Below are 20,904 nucleotides of genomic sequence, written 5' to 3' on the forward strand. Positions count from 1 at the left end.
AAACCGCCGCATGCTACTCAACAGACAAGCTCACCAAACCCCCTATGCAGAGGCCTCTAGGGAAGGAAGGCTCGCATACTCCTGCTCTGTTTTTACAGCTCCCTGGCCACCTGGCTTCTGCTGGAGGGAGAGCACTGGGACAGACGGACCCATGAAGTGAACTCACCCTGACATTCGTTCTCAGCGGTGAGCTGCGGGCCGCGCTGCTCCGTCCAGATGAGGCGGATCCGGTCATTACAGCCCACGGAGCCCAGGAAGCCTCTCAGTAGGCGGGTGGGCAGTTCTCCTTCAGCCGGGGCAGAAGGGCTCTCCGGACCCGAGCGCTCCTAACGGCAGCTCAGACAGGTGGCTCCCAAACAAACACCTACAGCCGGGGCACCCCGCCCGCAGGACAAAGCAGTACTTCCCCATAAAGAGTAGGTATCCCTCTCAGGGCAACATGCCACCTCTTCTCACCAGGGAGGCCTGCAGACCCGACCGCAGCCCCGCGAACGGCGCTGCGGCCGAGACCCCTCCGCTCGCAGCGGCTCCCGGGTGCCAGGCAGCTGAGCCGCCGCACGGCTCCCCCGGCAGCTCCTTCCCTTTCCCTCCGCGGGGGCCCGGTGGAAGCGGGACACTCGCTCCTCACACCGCCACCGCAAACACTGACTGACGCCTTCATGCCCTTCGCCGAGTCGTCTCCTCACGGGCTGGGTTCCCGCCGCGACGGCTGCGGGAGAGCCCCGTGCCCCTCCACCTTCGCCAACTCCTACTGCCAATGGCCACAGACGCCCTCCCCGCCAGACGGGGCGGCGGCGGCAGCATCCCGCTTCCCCTTCCCCTTCCCTTTCCCCTTCCTCTTCTCCTTCTCTTTCCCCTTCCCGCCCCGACCGCCTGCCGCCGGCGGCCAGCCCCACCCCCACTCCCTCACGGCGCCCGGCGGGGGCGGTGCTGCGAGCTGGGGCCCCGCCCCCTCCGGGCCCCGCCCCTCCGCTCCCATTGGGCGGCTGGGGCCGCACGCCGCCGACGTAGCGGAGAAGCGGGCGGGCGGCCGGCGGGCCCGGTGCTCCCTTCGCGCTTTCCCGCGCTCTCTCCTGATGCGCCGAGCCGCCGCCGAGGGGCGGGTGATGCGCTCCGCCGGCTGCTTCAGGGCGTCCTTCTGCCCTCCCGACGGCGCCGCGGGCGGCGGCAGCCAGCGGCCTCGCAGCCGGTACCGGCATGAGGCATCACGCCGCGGGGAGCCGCCCTCAGCGGCGCCGCGGCCTGCCGCCGCCGCCCGTTCCCAGGGTGAGGATGGCGGGAAGGATGGCCCGGCCTGTCCCGTCCCGCCGCGCCTCTTCAGGGGCTGTGGGCGTGGAGCGGCAGCCGGGGCTGCCATGTTGTGAGAGCAGGGCCCCGTCCGTGCTGGGGGGACGGGGGGTTGCTTTCCAGGCGGCAACGCTGTCGTTAGAGGCGGCGGTGGCAGGTGCTCGAAGGTGCTGTGGAGCGGGCATGGCTTCGATCCTGCTGTTAGAGAATGGCAGTTACACAAAGAGCTGTAGTGGCGTGCGTGAGGGCTGAAGAGTGAAATGACACGATAGGAGGTTTTTATGGTCTTGCTCTGTCTGCTCTTAGGCGAAAAAAAAAGTGTTAAACACCCCCACCTTGGCAAACAGCAGCGATGATACTGGGATTACAATATAAACTGGTGTTTGTGCCTGGGATTAGGCTTCAGGAATCTGGACTTGGGAGGTTTGCTTAAACTGCTGTGTGATAGTACAATAAAAGTAGGTGACTTCTCGCTTTCTTGGTGGGAGGATATCGCCTTTCCTTCATGGTGGATGACCTTTAGCCCTTGTAGTGAAGAGCAGCAGTTGTAATATGCATTGCTTTTAATCTTTGTAAGGCACTTGCTTTCCTTCCAGGATTAGCAGTCTGCAAATTGCCTGCTTGCACATCAGTGAATAACTGGTGTTTTCTACTGAAACTGTAGTATGCCTCTCCAATGGTGCTCCACTTTCTTCTTAAGTGTAATAAGATTTGTAACTAGCTTTTTTGATGTTTATCATGTTCCTGAAAAACAAGGGTTTTCAGGCAACTGTAAGCTAGATCTCATTAGCAGAAATAGTAGTGTGTTCAAACCGTTGGCAATAAAGCCAAATGGGTGTGAGACGCGAGGGGCAGACTACTGAAATGACTTTAAATCGGGAACCACAAAACTTACCAATACTAACAGCCTATGTTAATGAAAAAAGCAACCTGCTTCCAAACTGGACTTTGAAAGCTTGTAATTGAAAACAAGTTGCTGCCTTCATATTACTTTGAGCTTGGGTTGTTCTCTTCCACATCGTTTCGTGTGGCTTACATTGATAGTTTTAAGAGTTGCTTGGTATGTATGTAATCCAGGGAACCATCAAAGTGTCTCTTACTCTGTCGTGTCTGTTTGAAGCAGATGCTACTGATTTTCTGCCTTCACAGCTCAGGAGTGCCAAAACTTCAGTCATAGTGCAGGTTCTCACTCTGCATGTAGTGTCTTCCTGTGTAGCAGGAGCTTTCATTTCCACAATAAGTACCTGGGTTTTCACAGTTAACCTGTAAATGGTAATGTTTTATTTCTTTCTCAAAGATTTCTGTGCTTGAGCATGAAGAACTGCAGCCTGGAAAAAGTACTGGGATAATTTTATGGTTGCTAAGATATGTGCCAGTCAGGGAAGAAAAAACAACAGTGTGGAGTCACTCCTTTCCTGACTTCCACTTGCTGATTTTGCAGGTAGCTAGCTGTGCAGCATAATGTGACTTGTCAAAGGCTGAGTCCATAGGTGTTTCCTTTGAAGTGACCAACATCGGTCATTAAATGGCTTCTGCAATTTCTAGCAAGCTTGAACCCTGAAGGTTTGCTCAGGCTCTAGTTAGTCAAAGAATAATCCTATAACATGGATTACTACATGGTCTAAATAGTATCTCACCTGTATAAAAGGTGGGGAAACATTATCTTTCTCAGATTATTTGTATTTCTGATAAGAACAGTTACCAGCTCATAGTGGCTCAGAGTATTTCTTTGAGGTAGAGAGGTGTACTGCTTTTGGCTGGGATGGAGAGAGTTTTCTTTGTAGCTCTGTATGGTGCTAAGTTTCACATTTCTAACCAAAACAATGTTGATAACACACCTATGTTTTAGTTATTGCTGAGCAGTGTTTGCACAGCCTCAAGGGCTACGCTGTTTCTCATGCTGCCCTGCCAGCAAGTAGGCTGGGGTGGGCAAGAAATGGGGAAGGGACACAGCTAGGACAGCTGACCCAGGCTAACCAAAGGGATACTGCAAAACATACGATGTTGTGCTTGGCAATAAAAGCTGGGGAAAGAGGGAGGAAGGGGAGTTGTTTGAGATAATGGTTAAGCATGGTGAAGCCCTGCTTTCCTGGAAGTGGCTAAACACCTGCCTGCCAATGGGAAGTAGTGCATTAATTCCTTAATTTGCTTTGCTTGTGTGCACGGGTTTGCTTTACCTATTAAATTGTCTTTATCTCAACCCACGAGTTTTCTCACTTTTACCCTTCTGATTCTCTGCCCCATCCCATTGGGGAAGTGAGAGAGCAGCTGTGTGGGGCTCAGCTGCCCGGCAGGGTTAACGCACAACAACAGGGTGGTGAGGCTTTGCAGAATCACCTTGTTTTAGTGTATTGTTATTGTGTTAATGCCAAAACTACTTATTTTTGAGTAACCTGGAAATGATCCCATTCATTAACAAAATGTAACTTTCTAGTAATTCCCTGAAATGTTTTGTAATTACTGATACAATCACTGTTGAAATCAAATGGGGACACATGTTTTTAAATGACAATGTAAATAGCACTGTTGTTAAAATACACGATTGATGCTAACAGATCTCTTGGATGACAGGGTCTGTATACAATTAATAAAATTTTGGGAGTGTAATAACCACTACATTTTCTGATTTGCCAGAATATCTGTGTGAGGATACAGATGGTGTCTTGAGAAAGTATCAGGCTGAGTTTTGATAAGCAGTCTACAGCCTATAAAAGCTAAAAAGATAACTGTTAGTCGCTTAGATCTGCAGCTGGAAAATTCGACTTTCAAGGCTGCTTAAAGTTTGTGCACAATTATAAATATGCCTGGCTTGAAATGTTACTGGGTATTTGGGACAATGAGACTTGTAGTCCTGTGCATAATTAATAAAATAGATTATTTCTTTTTCCTCAGCTGAAATCTGTAGAATGCTGTTTAGGATGACTTAATTTAAGGTCACAGTTGTCTTTCCTCAGAAAGGCAGATGATTTACAAAACCTCAAAAGGATTAAAATAGCAGTACCTTCAGTCAAGAATGAAATCGAGGAGCTGAAGAAGGTCTCACATTACAGTCTTCCCAATTAAATGATTATAAACACTTTAACCCTTGAAAATTATCTTAAACTAAGATACTTTATCCTAAGGAAACGACTGTAGTGCATTTTTTAGCATACACATGTCATGTGGTTTCAGTTTCCTGGTATACAAATAATGGCTGTTGTTTTTTAATTGGAAAAATACATTGTTGACTATAGTTGTCCAGCAACTGTTCTTGAATATAATTGTCTACAAAATTATTTTACAGATCTCTCTATCTCTTCTGTAACAAATGAGGATGAAAATGTTAAGCAGTGGTGTAAGCCAACAGAACTATTTCCATGTGGAAATCATGATGGGAATTCAAAGATGTCTCCATTTAGGAGTGGACGTGTATTCACAAAGAGGTCAAGAAGCTCTTCCCCAGTGAAACTTGAAATAAAACTTCAAGAATCTGATGATGAATGTGATCTTGTCATTGATGTGCCACCACAAGCTGTTAATAAAAAACCAAGAATAAGTAGGAACTGTACAAATGGGAACAGGGACAAAGATCTGGCTGCTGTAATGTGTGCAGAAAAATTACATGATAGTGCTATAGCAGACGTTCTTGGGCGTGCAGAAGAAAAATCAGAGAAAATTATCACTTTGCGGAAGAATAACAAAGGTTTAAATACGTCTGGAAAACTAGGCAATGTTTTGCCAAAAGCAAATGAGATTTATTTGCCTGATGTAAACACTGACATATTGAAGGTTTTGGAGGAAAGAGATGCTTATACTGAGGAGAAATGTATATCTTCAGCTCCTTCTGTTGAGGCAGACACACAAAAGGGAATTCTGAAGCAAGGGAATGCAGAAACCAATATATTGGTCAAAGCATTTGTTCAGGAGCATACTACTAATGAAGACTGTGTGAGCAGTGGAGGAGCAACACAGGCTGTCTTGTGTACTGGTCACTCAACAAAAGATGAAACCACAATTGAAAGACATGAGAAAATAATAATAAATACAGAGGAAAGCCAGAGCATAGGAGAAAATGGGGGCAATGATAGCCGAGAAGATACATACCCATATCCAGCTCACTACTTAAACAAGAAAGAAAGTGAAATAACTCTGCTGAGTTCACCTACTGAGGAAGTAGAACCCAGTGGGGAGGACACAGAGCTCTCTGAATCAGATGATCCTTTAGAGGAATGTCAGAGAATTTTTTATGAGTTTGAAAGAGAAGCACGAAAGAAGGAATGTGATAAGCAGGTATTTTGTTTTCCTTTCAGTGCTTGGGGGTTTTATTGAGCATATGAGGATGGGATGTGATACATAGTCAAGTTCAAATACTCTTTCCAAAATGTGTCTTAGTAAAGGTTAAATATTTGAGCCTTCAATGCTAGTAGACAAAGTCATAAGGAACACTTATGACTCTCAAGCCTAGTTTGACAATGGGTGATCTGTATGTGTCCTGAAGTAGAAAATTCCTCTGAATAGCTCCGTGCCTTGGGGTAGCCATTTTTTACTTTTACTGTAATGAGCAAAGTTTTAGAGGCAGTTATGTATTCAGCAGTTTCCTGTTCTTCTTATAAAGAAATGGAGGAGCTTTGAGTGTCACTGCCTCCACTTCAGAGCACTGTGGCTTAAGTGTTCTGAATATAAAATGTCTAATACTGATGGAATTGTAATTTTCTTGGTGAGTTTTTTGACTGAATATCCGGAAACCTTGGAGTGCATGGGTCATGAGGATGTTACTGAAGTCTAGAGCTTTATAACGTTTGATCTAAATAGTCTTTTCTTGTTTTTAATAGGCCCATGGAGGAAATGTAGATCTCAATTTATTAGAAACCAAAGTAAATGTCCCTGGACAAAAGAGAAGAATTGCACACATGGCAAAATTTGATGTGAGTTATAATCTTGGAATAAACTGAAGGTCAACATAGCTTTACTTAATCTCTGTAGATGCATGTTGAACTTCAGGTTGGCTGAGTCTTGTAATCTAATTGTAAAAATATTTTGAAATTAATTAGAACAAAGGTCTCATCAACTCTTCTGTTAAAAGTTGTAGCAAATAGTGTAGAACTTAGAATTGGTTCCTGATGCAGGTGAAATAAGCTGCTGCCCAGGGCAGCTGATGCTAATGAGTATTGAAAAGTCAGTTTGGAGTGGAAGCTTGTACCATGAGATTACAGATACAGTATTTGGAAACCCAAAGTGGCTGTTGCTTTCTCTGCTTTACAGTGCTTTAGGTGGCAATGTTAATAGTAGGCATAATTCTTTAAGCCACCTCCACCACTCCTGACCTCTTTCAGCTTGGTGTTTTTCTTCCAGGGACAGCATGCTGAGCTCTGAATCTGATAGCAAAATTCAGTTTTAAGAAGCAGTGTGTTAACTTTAACACTGCGTTGCTGTGATTTGGAACTGCTTGAATGTTAACTCTGCTTTTGTGTATGTGTGTATCAGGTCCATAACAAAAGTGAAATGGTGCCTTTCAAAGCATCTCTTTGGCAGCAGGGACGCTGGGAGGCAATGGAGTTTGAAGCTGCAGTTAAAAGGGCACAAGCTTTTATTGCTACAACTTCTGAACAGAAGAAAACTACATTTGGATTGTCAGCTACTCAATTTCAAAGCATTGGATCAATGGGTATGACAGCTTGATCCATAGGTTTGACAAGCTAAACTTCATTTTGCTTCAGTTAGGCATCGCGTGAATGTGTTCATTTAGTTGTGGTGAATGTTAGCTGTGAGCTGAATGATGGTGAGCACTTACCTTGTGCAGATAGATGGCCTATCCAACTACAAGGTTATGTTTGAAGTCTTGGTACCTGTAGGGGAAAGGGGGCAAGTACTCTATGCTAAGTTCTTTGAACGTGTACAGTTTTGACCAAAATCCTGAAAAACCTTTATTTTGTTGAAAGTCTTTTGATACAAGAGTTGAAAGAATAAAAAATCTGAGTTTCCTTTTAGTATTGATATCTACTGTTAGGTTTCTAGTCTGAAGCATTCAGACCTTCTGAAACAATTTGTTAAATCTTGTGATTTGAAAATCATATGTTCTTCCTTTAAATTCTCCTTCATATGTGAAAAATCCTGGAGTAGAAGTTATTTTCAACATTTGGTACTAGTTAAACAGTGTTTCCCCTCTAGTTCTTCTACTGTCATTTTAAATACATGCTTACAAAGTAAGCTACTTAGAAATTAAATTAATAAAATGCTGCTTCGTAGTTCTATTTATGTGTCTTTATTACACATGCTATAAACATCTTCACATAAAACTGAGTTATTCTGCCTATGTATGCATCCTTTCTGAATAACAGTAAAAGGGATTAGTATATCTCATGGTTTACAAGTGTGTCTTGCTGTATGATAGGTGCTGTTATAAGTAAAGTTAAGCAGGTTGACTGCAAGTCAAATGCTGATACCATGGCTCCAGAATCTCATGACATATTTTTATTTCTGAGATCTGTAGCTTTCCTGACTTTAAAAAGGCAAAGCAATACTTTAAGGCACTTACTGATTGCATTGGAAGATGAGATTAGAATGGTGTTTTTCCTGATTTTTTTTTTCTATAATGCTTTTTTGTGGGGGAGGGTAAAGCGACAGGGAAGGCAGGCAAATAGGTGTTTAAAAATCATAGTCATTACAACTTGAAAATAGCTTTTAACTTGACTTGTGTGGCTGCTTTATTCTGACGTCTTCAAACTGATATATGATCTCCAAAATATTGGAGAACACTTTGCATAAAATCTATTGGCAGAAGTGAAGTCTTACTATGTTTCCTGACATTCCAGGTTTGCTTCCTTGCATTAGTTTACTTTTACTCTGCTTTAACAAAGTAGCTGTGTTCCAGATTAATGTAATTTAAATAATAGAGCTTACCATTACAGTTTAGATTCAGCCTGCATCTTTTGTATGTTTCAGCCTCTTTAAATTTGCTTGCAGTTCAGCCCATTAAAACCAGCAGTGGTCAACTGCAAATACAATTGCGAGGAAATCTTGCAACAGCAATGCCCTGTGGACTTCCTGTTAGTTCATTCAAAAGGACTACTCGTGTGCCATGCAAGGTACTGTACTAATTTTTTTCAGTCTAGTCCATTGGGTCCTTAATTTATGCTCTGAGTGAAGTACTGCCTGCAATAAAGGCCTGATGGAGAGCGTGACTTAAATCATAACTCAACTGCTAGTGCTTGCTGAAGGACTGAACCTTTTTTAAGAAAAATGAAGTTAAAAAAATAGTTTTAATACCTCACATAACTTTGAGCAGAAGACTACTTTGTTTAGTTAAAGCAGCGAAAACCTCTCCAGCTACTACTTCTGATGGTTGTTTCTGGCTCCCTGTCATGTGCAACTCCAGTTTTCTGAATAGCTATTCAGCAATGTTTGATTTTTATTTATTTTCTCCAAGGACGGTCAAAATAATATCTCAGCTGGTTTTAGTTCTTTGGGCTATTTGTTATATACTGACCACATTCTATGGAATTTTGGGGTTTGTTTGTTTGTTTTTTAAGGTTTCTACCCAGAAAAGGCCTTCCATTCCGGAATCAGGATCCAAAGTACCACTTGAGACAAGGCAGCGATATGTCAGGGTTTTTTTTGCAGAATGCTTCAAAATTTGTGCCACAGTGAATGAAGCTATTGAGAAGGTTTGTAATGTTTTACAGATCTTTAAAATTCCTCTTCTGAGTTAAGTCAGTTGGTCTTATCTTGCACAATGTGTTGCTGGCGTTTCTTTATTTGACTGGGTTTTTTAAGGAAAATATTTCAGACTTTTCAGTAAGCAGAAGTTAAAATATACTTGATATTATACTTGCCAGTGTTATTTTATTCAATGCTATTTTAGTATTAAAAAGTTTTTCCTTTGCAAATGCAAAACTAAAATCTTCTTTTGAATACTGGAGGCTTCCTGGAAAGTAATATAATGGATCTGAGATCTATTCAGGACAGGAGGAAAACATGTCTGAAGAACAACCATAAATCTCTCAATCATTTTGAGCCTTTGATCTTGTATTTACACAACACCACTTGTTACTCAGGCTTATAGCCAACAGGTATGGTCTCACAGGCACAAATATCCCGAGCTTAACCTTTAGGTGATCTAAATTTCTTGCATGCTGGAAATGGAAAGACTTTATGCAGATGTCCTGATAAGACTCTGTATGTGTATTTAATTATACATTGAATGAAAGCTTGTAAAACATCAGATGTTACTACTCTGCCATTTACAGTGTGTTCTCTACATTATGCAGCATACCTCGGTATGCCTGACTTCTCATTCTCGCTAAGTAATGTTTCTTTTACCTTCCCTTTAACTCCTCTTGTGTTATCTCATCTTCATCAGTTCTCCACTTTCTCTTTTCCTCTGCTTAGAGGTTGTAACTTGCGAATTGTACTTGCTGTAGCGATAGTTAGAAGGCACTGTTTAGGCCTGAAATGAGCTTCTCTTTTGTTCACTACACAGATAGTGTAAACAGTGAAATAAAACCAGGGAAGAAGCATTTTTCTTCACCCAGACGGTTAATGACTATACTCCTTATTTCAAGCGTGCTTCTTCATAGTTAAAAGGTGCTGGACCTTCATTTCACTTCTGTTTCTTACAACTTTACAGAAAGAAAATTAAGGAAATGTTTCTTGACCTAAAAAAGTAATAATGCTTCCTTTGAAGCAGGAGCAGAAAAAGCTGTCTGTAGTCTAGGAATGGTTACCCTAAGAGTGTTCAAATTCCCACAAGGATTAGATTTAAATTCTGAGTTGGAGCGCTGATTTCCCCCACAGATCTTTGCTTCATAAGTACTGAATTTGTCTTTCTAGGTATCTCATCCACCTGACCTTGTGTCTGCTGTTGCACTTCAGATTTAGGACACTATTTGTACATCTATCTACCTCTAGGTTCAGAATATCAGATTCTAACTGGCAGTGCTTTTTGTAGAACATGCAGTATCCACTAACACTCAATCTCTTTTCATTTTTTTTAAATATAGGCCCTGATAGAAGAGCAATCTGTTTATGATCGTTGTGGCAGTAAAAAGATGTACCTGCATTTTGCTGTGAAGACTCTCAAAAAGCTGAGAGATCATGGTAGTTTTGCTTTCAATGAAGACTTTTTAAATGGGTTGTAAGTGTAGAAATTAGAACAGCAGAGAAATGCCTTAAAAGGATTATTTAGTTCAACTTTAGTAAAGATATTTCCACATATTTAAATCCTTTTGTAGAAATATATCACTGAAATAAATTGGTGTTTTGATTTACAAATATTTGCTTAGGATATTAACAGGAAATCTAAAATTGAGAAGAAATGCTAAAAATATGTTTTCCCGCTTTCAGGGCGACTTAGTAACAGCAGATCTTCCAGTGGCCCTGGATCCATAAAGTCAGAGGAAGAGAAAGGTAAAGAAAGGGGAAGGGAGATGTCAGTTCTCCATTCAGCCTATAAATGGGCTTATTTCAGCATGGAAATGTTGCTCTGGTTTTGGTCAACCTTTATCTATTAGCCACTGCAAGGGTTTCCAACACAATTCCCTATTTATATCTGAAAGCTCATTCTTAGGGGAAAAATGTTGAACTTTTGTTTGAAAAGAGCATGTTCTTTAGTATTGCATGCCTAGCCTTTATGGCATGGCTAGTGAATTAACATCCCAGTTGTTTAGTGTCTTTGTTTTGAATAATGCTTCACCTCTAATCACTTCTAATTGCTCTGAGGAACAAACATACAGTTTTTGCATGTAAACTCTGGTGCACATCTTGTAATTTCAGTTTTGTTTTACTCTGGAAGTACAAGGATATTTAAGTGCTACTTAGACTTGTTCTAATATTTTTTTAAACTTTGGGTTTGTTTACTTTTATGGTTTTGGTTGGGGTTTTTTAGCATTTACAGGTGGTGCTCTATATGAACTTTTGAAAGATTATCTTCTGACTGAGGAACAGTTGAATGAAAATAACTTCCCTCGACCAAATCCTGAAAAAAATGGTAGCGCTGTACTTACTGGGAGTGCTGTACTTACTGGGGTTGTAAAAAATGCTGGATATGATGGTAAGTGCCTACTAGACTGCAACAAAATTGAATTTCAGTCAGTGGTTAAAAGGACAGTAAAATATATGGGTATAAAATTATACATTAGGCAGTGTTCCGTATTTAGTGCCTGGACTACAAGTGAATTCACAAGCTTTCATAACTAAACCATGAAGCTCCATGGGTCTTTTTAAATTTTTGTTTCCACATAGTAGTTGAAGAAGTTGCAGGTAAACTTGAATTTCTTACTGTGCTGTAGAGGAAGTGGGTTGGTTTTTTATACATAGACTCATAGAATTGTTTAGGTTTGAAGAGACCTTTGAGATCATCAAGTCCAAACATAAACCTAACACTGCCAACTCCACCACTAAACAATGTCCCTAAGTGCCACATCCACATGTCTTTTAAATACGTCCTGGGGTGGTAACTCAGCCACCTCCCTGGGCAGCCTGTTCCAATGTCTGACAACCCTTTCAGTGAAGAAGTTTTTCCTAATATCCAGTCTAAACCTCCCCTGGCGCAACTTGAGGCCATTTCCTCTTGTCCTATCACTTGTCACTTGGGAGAAGAGTCCGACACCCACCTCTCTGCAACCTCCTTTCAGGCAATTGTAGAGAGCGATGAGGTCTCCCCTCAGCCTCCTCTTCTCCAGACTGAACAACCCCAGCTCCCTCAGCCGCTCCTCATCAGACTTGTGCTCCAGACCCCTCACCAGCTTTGTTGCCCTTCTCTGGACACACTCCAGCACCTCAATGTCCTTCTTGGAGTGAGGGGCCCAAAACTGAACACAGTATTCGAGGTGCGGCCTCACCAGCACCGAGTACAGGGGCACGATCGCCTCCCTACTCCTGCTGGCCACACTGTTTCTGATACAGGCCAGGATGCCGTTGGCCTTCTTGGCCACTTGGGCACACTGCCTGCTTGTATTCAAGCGGCTGTCAACCAAGCCCCCAGGTCCTTTTCTGCAGCGCAGCTTTCCAGCCACTCGTCCCCAAGCCTGTAACATTGCATGGGATTGTTGTGACCAAAGTGCAGGACTCGGCACTTGACCTTGTTAGTTCTCATACAATTGGCCATCGATCCAGCCTGTCCAGATCCGTCTGCAGAGCCTTCCTACCCTCCAGCAGATCAACGCTCCTGCCCAATTTGGTGTCTTCTGCAAACTTACCGAGGGAGCACTCAATCCCCTCGTCCAGGTCATTGATAAAGATATTAAACAAGGCCAGTCTCAGTACCAAGCCCTGGGAACACGACTTGTGACCGGCTGCCAACTGGATTTAACTCCATTCACCACAATGGGCCTGGCTGTCCAGCCAGTTTTTTACCCAGCAGAGTGCCCATCCAAGCCATGAGCAGTCAGTTTCTCCAGGAGAATGCTGTGGGAAACAGTGTCAAAGGCTTTACTAAAGTCCAGGTAGACAACATCCACAGCCTTTCCCTCACCCACTAGGCAGGTCACCTGGTCATAGAAGGACATCAGGTTGGTCAAGCAGGACCTGCCTTTCATAAAGCCATGCTAGCTGGGCCTGATCGCCTGGTTGTCTGTATGTGCTGCATGATGGCACTCAAGATCATGTGCTCCATAATCTTCCCTGGCACCGAGGTCAGGCTGACAGGCCTGTAGTTCCCCACATCCTCCTTCCGGCCCTTCTTGAAGGTGGGCATCACATTTGCTAACTTCCAGTCCACTGGGACCTCCCCGGTTAGCCAAGACTGCTGGTAGATGATGGAAAGTGCCTTGGTGAGCTGTTCCACCAGCTCCCTTGGTATCCTTGGGTGGATCCTGTCTGGTCCTATAGACCTGTGTGTGTCTAAGTGGTGTAGCAGGTCACTAACCGTTTCCCCTTGGATTGTGGGGGTAATGGCTAACCTTGGGAGGCTGCTTATGTATTGATACTTTGCTCTCTCAATTGCTCTTCATGTAACCTTTTCTTATACTTCAGCATTTTTTTACTTTATGGCAAGCCAGCTAGGAAATACGGTCTGTTACAATTTTTTTAGCTTTCAAAAGAGTGTGCTGTAGGTGTGGCGAAGTATATGCTGTTACTTCTTCGGGAGAACACAGACGTAAAGAAGAATGCAACTATCATTCTGGTGCAGTACTGGAACAAAAAGGTAGGTATCTTTGGCATTCAGTCTTTGTGGAAGCTGTTAAAAGTTACCACATCTCATGTCAAAACTGAACAACATAAAAGTATGAAACTTTTTTGCACAAGGTTCAGCTGAGTCACATTCTGCTGTACTTTTGGGCATGTGGCTAGATGGTAAAGCCTGCTTTCTCTGAATATGTTGTAACTTTAGGAAAGCTGATGTTAATAAAACCATGTGGGAAGAAGGTAGAGAAATGTTCATTGCCTGGCCTTGCACTGACTTTTAAGTGAACCTTGCCATCTTTTCTGAGAGACACCTTAAATACTCTGAAGCTACATTAAATATTTCCCTCAGGGAGAACCTTCTAGAGCATACTACAACTTTCTCTCTCCTATTAATTGGTATTTCTTTTTTTTATTAAAAGAGTTTGTCGTCTTGGCATAGATGGGACCTGTACGTGGGACTTGCTTCTTTCCATAGTGCAGTGTCAGGAGAAAATGGAGAAAAAAATTTGAGAGGAGGAGTGAGGGTACTGATTTGTTTTTGCCATTGCTAGTTGCTGCAAAAACTGCTCAATTTTCAACTTTTCTTTTTGGCAGTTCCTGGTGGCATGGAAAAACGCTATAGCTGTTGTGAGAGAATAGTTGGGTCTGCTGGATGTCAGATTGCAAAGGTAGGAATAATGTTCTCAGAAGGTTTATATAATACAGTATCTCAGTTTTGCTTTCTGTGTCCCTTTGACTTAAAGCTGTGTCATAGCTTTCTGTGAAAGGTTTGGTGTAAGCCTTTTAGGTTTACTTACTAGTGTTTAGCAAATTATGTGACAAATATTGACAAGAATTATTATATATATGCTCCTGAGTCTGTTAGAGAAACAAATTGTCTGGCAATGTGGGTAAGATATATCTAGCTAACTTGCACTTAAATACTAATGGAAACTTTGCAGCTTCATGTTCATGATGGAAGAAGAGAGAAATTGGAAGGCTTCATGAAGACATTAGTTAAGTCACCGCCTTTTGATGGAAACTATGGTGTATATGCTCTGGACTGTGAGACGGTATGAGCAACCTAAAAAGTTTTGTTCAGTTAATAGAAAACTATATTGCTGTTTATGAAGCAATTTCCTAGCTGTAGTAGTTTGGAACTTGTGTCTCAGAAGTCTGCAGAACTCTGACTAGTAACTTTACATGACTAGACCTTCAGTCTGACTAGTCACTCTACATGACTAGACCTTTAGTGTTGAATATGCAGTGAGCAAAATCATTCAGATCTGAGTTGATAGCCGGTTCTGCTTTCTGTACAACTTATATAATGTAAGGAAACATCATTGCTGTGTAAATGCTTGTTAAATTTACTTTTTTCTTCAGTGTTACACAACCCACGGCTTGGAACTAACTAGAGTGACAGTGGTCGATGCTAAGCTACAGGTTGTCTATGATACGTTTGTTAAACCAGATGGTAAAGTTGTAGACTACGATGTAAGGTATGCTAATTAGTCTATAGTACTTCAAGATTAGACTTAATAAATTGGCAGATAACTATATAAGAAGAAACATGCCTCTTTTAAACGTCTAGTTCTAGTAACATAAATCAAAGACCTTCAATCAGGAATGAGGCTTTCGTTCTTAGAGGCTCAATTAAGAAGGATTTTTATCTTTGCCTAGTTCAATTTATTTTTTTTTCCACATTTGAAGACTTTTTCTCCCCTTCCTTCCTTCAAAAAAAAAATTAAGTTAAACCTCCCAGAACTTGCTAAATTCCCTAAGGGGGTAGAAGCAAATGCAAATTTCATCTATAAATGTTGTCTGTCAGAAAAGCAGTATAGTCATAAGCCATGCATTGAAGCCATCAGACTGTACAGCATAACAAGATTTGGTTGTATTTAGTGCAGATCACTTGTATTTGGTATTCCTATTGGGTTTTGTCTTTGAGACCTGGAAGACATGTTTTCAGTTCCTATTAGTTCTTTTAAGTCCTGCAACTGCTCTGAGAAGAAATACAGGTTTTGAGCCTCACTGTAAAAAAAAAAAAGTTGGAGGAGAACCAACATAATGTGTTCCTACTTCAACACCAATATTTGTTTGCTCAGAGCCCTGTCTTTGGTCCATGCTTAAAATACAGGCTCAGTTGCTGGTAGTGGTAAAGCTAAATCAGTATCACCTAGCTTAGTTTATCTTACACTACCTAGATGAAAAAGAATGAAAAAGTGCCTTGTGTTGACTTCAACATTGTGTGATTTTTAAAGCTGGCTAGTGTTAACTTGAGATGCTGGGGTAATGACCACCGTAAACCTAGTTCTTCTAGATATTTCTTAGTGTCTGTGTTAATGAAGCTCTTCTAAATCTGTCTTTAGACTCTCTGGAGCAACAGAGGATGATCTGAAGAATACCCCAACATCCCTTCGAGATGTACAGGCAATACTGCTAAACTTGTTCAGTGCAGATACAATTTTAATTGGACACAGCTTAGAAAATGACTTATTTGCTCTCAAGGTAAAATAACCTGTTTGAAGCCAATTTTAAGAGGTGACTACTTGTCTTTACTGTGTTCTAATTAATTCCAAAAAGGAAAAGAATGTTGCATTTTGGCAGATCAACATGTATTAAAAAAAAAATGAAATGTACTTGATTGTTAAATGATAGCTGTATTAAAGATTAATTCTACATTCTGAGAAGAAAGAGGTGTATATACAAACACAGTATGGTAAAGATTCTGATATTTGGGCTTCCTACTTTGCTGTTTTGTGCTTCTAGCTATGCAACCATACATCACCACTGAATAATGCCGTCTTTATTTCTGGGTTCACAGAAACCTAGAATTGTATATTTTCTGATCTTGCTGAACTCATGCCAGCAAATGCATAAAAGGAAGTGACAATTCAATTAATACTAAGGTTTTGCTCTTAGAATCTCTGTAAACAATTATGCTGCCTGTCAGGTAATTACCTTAGGTACCAGACATGCATGGATTATGCTATTAAATATCAAAGGCAGCAATATTCCATAAGAAACAACCATCTGCTCAGGAAGGCTTGCGGGGATCTTATCAATGTATATAAATACCTGAAGGGAGGGTATGAACAAAACTGAGCCAGGCTCTTTTCAGTGGTGCCTGGTGCCAGGACAAGAGGCAGTGGGGACTGACTGAAACACCGGAGGTTCCCTCTGAACATCAGGAAACACTTTTTCACTGTGAGGGTGACCAAGCACTGGCACAGGTTGTCCAGAGAGGTTGTGGAGTCTTCTACCTTGGAGATGCTCAAAAGCCATCTGGACACGTTTCTGGGCAATCGGTTCTAGGTCGCCCTGCTTGAGCAGGGGGTTTGGGCAAGATGACTGCCAGAGGTTACTTCTACCCTCAACCATTCTGTGATTATTACTAATGAAGGAATTAGAATTTAGCCTTGATAGGCTTCCCTGCTAGTGATATCTAAAGGCTGAAGCAAATGAGACTTTGCAGTATGGTATTGGCTATGTAAAACCAGAATTAATCATGTTCACTGCTATATACAGCTAGTGAATAAACATTAATGCAGTGTACCAAAATCACTGCGAAGCACAATTTTTCCACAGTTCTTGCCTCACTGTTTGCCATTCTATAATGAATAGAGGAACGTGGGACAGATGACATAGTATTTGGGGCTCAAGGATTAGTTTGGGCATATTATTGAGAAAGGAAATGGTTTAGATGCTAGATAGGATTTATTTAATAAAGGAAGTGCAAGACTAACTGGATATGTAATCATTACTGTGGCTTCTGCTCTTTTCCAGCTAATTCATGACACAATAGTGGACACATCAATAGTGTTTCCTCATCGGCTAGGTTGGCCTCACAAAAGAGCACTTAGAAGTCTGATGGCTGACTACCTCAGGAGAATTCGTCAAGATGATGGTAAGAGCGCATGTTCTTATTAAGCAGTCGGTATATTGCATCATGAAATGGGAGGCAGGAATAACCCAGAAAACTGAAAAGGTGTAATACACTTGCTGTCATATAAAGCTTTGTCTTGGATACCTTTACTTCAATAGTATAGTAAATGCAGAGGATATACCAGAAGGGCAAGTTGATTGGTGTTGTGATTTAATCTCAGGTGGCAACTAAGCACCACACAGTCAGTCACTCATACCCCCCAGTACAGCTGGCTTGTCAAAGTGTTCACCTACAAAAGTGTTCCAGTTCCTTTCCCTTGTAGAAGGGGCATTCTTAAAATTCTGAAGGTAGTGTGATGAGGCTAACATCTATTTCAAGATTCACTTGCTTATCCAAGCTGATACAGGAGCTCTTCAGCTGGCATTTTCAGTAGTAAAATTATAGTGAATTTCTTGGCTGGCTGTCAAAGACAAATCAATAAATCTGTTCTACAGTGTGCATGTAATACTTGTGAAACATTGCATTTGATAGATATATTTTGCATTGACTGTGCCATTCTAAATAATTGGTTTTAATCTGATCGTAGAACAAATTAAATTGAGTATCTAATAAACTGGCAGATTCATATTTGCTCTTATCAGTGAAACTTTCTGGACAACAAATAGTACTCTATTCTGCTAACATATCTTCATTGCCCGAGGAATACATAAATGGTCGCACTGAACAAAACTTGGTGGCCTTTGATAGCCAGTGGAGTAGCTGGATGCTGCATCTCAAAGCTTATAATATCCTCTAACTTCCTTTACTCTGACAGTCTGATGCACAGCACTCTGGTGGGGGTAAGGGGAATGTCAAAAATTATTTCTACGGACTTTAAGATGGCTATCCCAAGTAGCCAAAACTCTGCATTTAGCAGACTCTTTTGCTTAAGCTTAGATTTCATCATTCTTTGTTGATCACCACTGAGCTAAAAGCTTAACCTATAGAGCTAGGTAGCTGCCATTTCTAGAAAAAAACAAAAAAAATCCTGATGCATGACTTCCACTCCTTATGTTTATATTGGTTTGTGCTGCTGCTTTGTGCTAGTTTGTGTTAGTTTTGTGCTAGTGCAAGAGAAAGGTAATACACGTCAAGTCTGGATTTGCTTTTTTTTTGTAAACCTAGGGATTAGTAGAATGAAACACCCTTTGCTATCAGAAAGCAGTAAATCTGTGGTGATGTAACTTGCTCTGAATTTAATTGACTGACTGCCTTTTTTTGACTATCTCAAAATGAAGTTTGACTAGGAGTGCATTTTAAAGGGTCTCAACTCCAGGATTTTTGGTGTCAAGGTAGAAGAGCTGCAACTGCTGAGCTAGCTTGACTTACAGTATATCATATATGTGATTTGACTGAAAAATTGAAGAATACATAGCAGAGCTAGAAAACTATGGTTTCAATATTTGGGCCTTTTCAGAATACTTGAAAAACATGTCTCGTAGAGGTTGTACTTTCTTGAGCAGTTAAAAATAGCAGCAGCCAAAAGGTGCAATGGCAAGGCAGAGCATTACTTCACAGGTTGGAAAACAAATGAGAATTGGAACTTTCTCTGTAAAAAGATGGTAAGGGTGGAGGGGAAACTCACAGGATCACTTTTGTTTTTGTACCCAAATGACAAAATAGTTTCTATTTGATTATTGGCAACTGTTCTGTTTTGTTTCTTAAGGTACATTTAGGAGGGGGAGAGAACTAGAACCTGCAAGGTTATTACCAGCTGTCTTCTGATGCTGGGGATAGTAGAGGTTACTAAGTGGTATAAACTTCTCTGCCACAGAAAAAAGCTATGACTCTCCTCCATTAGCTTCCACAGCTCTTTATATGTCCAGTCTAAATAGATATTTCAGGGATAGTTCTTATAAAATATGCTGGTTATAGCATTGATGTAACACACTAATGCTGTTGAGATGACTGCCATGACTGTGTAAATGATGTGTTCACTGAAAGGGAAGTATAACCACTTCCACACTCAAGGAGATACTTTAAGCCAGTAGATACCTGAATTGCAACTATATGTCTCTAAATGTCTGAAGATCTTTGAGTCTACACTGCTACATATGAAAAATGATCTCAAATCACTGGCATTTAATTTTTATGAGAGAAAGCCAGAAGCTTGTACTTTTACTATTAAGTCATCTTTTGTTGTGATAGCACTTAAGTTCTCTGCTTCTTTGGGGAATGGAACATCTCAAATAAATCTAACAAAATTATTTTTCTCCCTCGTATCAACTTACTATATTGTGGTGTTCTCCCCTGCCCAAAGCAGTTTTGGAATCAGTAGATGTGGAATCTGTGCAGTAATACAGTGCTATAGTGCAAAGAACCAGTACGTTTTTCTTTTTGAGACACTAGCTCAGAAACATAGAATGAGGAGGGGATTTTACCACCTTCAGGTGAAAATCTGAACTATATGCTGTCAGATTTTTCTTCCACAACTTTTTTGGTTTCTGAATAACCAGTCCCTGTCCCAAACCTGCTTATCTGAGATCTTCTGTACCTTTATTAAAACTTCTATACTCAAAATGGTTTTTTGTTTAACATAACTTAAACTGTACAGGATTTAGATTTCCCTTGATCAGCTCATATAGGATTTACTGAGGGACACATACTTAAATTAGTCGATGTGACAATTTGACACTGTGTCAAATTTCTGTTTATGAAGATGATGGCTGAATGTAGTAGGTCTATTCTCCACCTACCCTAAAGTTGCTAGAAGAAGCCCCAACATGCAGCTTTGGCATTCAGTAAGGAGCGCTGAGAACTTTCAGTAATGAACTACCATTATCCTGGCAGCCAGCATTTTCTTGTGTTGACACAATGTTAGGAAGGGTATTCTGATGCCTACATTAAGTGCCAACTAATGAGAGGATTGCATGCATTTCTTGTTTTGGATGACTACCACTATTTTCAAGCCAGAATGCATTAAAACCTTTCTGCTGTACTTTTGGTAGTTATGGGAATTGTATAAATGGTGTGTAAACTTCTAAGTTGTTGACTCTTTAAGCTTTGACTAAATATGTAATAAAAATGTATAACCATATATAACTTAACTCCTTTAACTCTGTTCTGTTCAGATTCTGTGGAGCATTTCAGCAGATCAGTAGATTGTCCTTAAGTAACCAAGGTAGAAATTTACCATCTAGTTGCGAAATCAGCTTGTCATCTGTTACTCTTTCAACTTCTGATTTGAAAGTATACAACTTGGAGAGGCTGGTTTCCCAAAGACAGTTATATTGGATACTCTGGGTTACTAATCCAGGCTCCATTGGATATTGAAGTTGTAGGATGTGGTGGGAAGCTGAATATTGCCAGACAATACTGGACTGATAGAAGCATGTGGTTATTACCTTGAGTCCTGGTAGCAAGAAGTTGCACCAAAAACTGTCTGAATACCAAGTATTGTCTTACTATTCTTGACAATTGTTCACCTTGATAAACAAAGCTACCATTCCTTTATAAAGATATACATAATCTATTTTTTTTGTTCTCCTCTAGTTGGTGGTCATAATTCCAGGGAAGATGCAATTGCTTGTATGGAACTAATCCTTTGGAAGGTCAAGGAGGACAATAAAAGGAGAAAACGGTGATTATTATGTCTTTGGAGGAACAAGATG

The 20,904-nt window shown here is 41.2% G+C and overlaps 1 pseudogene; it reads left to right on the forward strand.

Moving 5' to 3' along the window:
* The first annotated feature begins 1,106 nt into the window (after positions 1–1,106).
* Positions 1,107–20,877, forward strand: LOC132320739 (RNA exonuclease 1 homolog; annotated as a pseudogene).
* Positions 20,878–20,904: the final 27 nt, after the last annotated feature.

This window comes from Gavia stellata, chromosome Z (genome assembly GCF_030936135.1).
Source record: "Gavia stellata isolate bGavSte3 chromosome Z, bGavSte3.hap2, whole genome shotgun sequence".
NCBI lineage: Eukaryota > Metazoa > Chordata > Aves > Gaviiformes > Gaviidae > Gavia > Gavia stellata.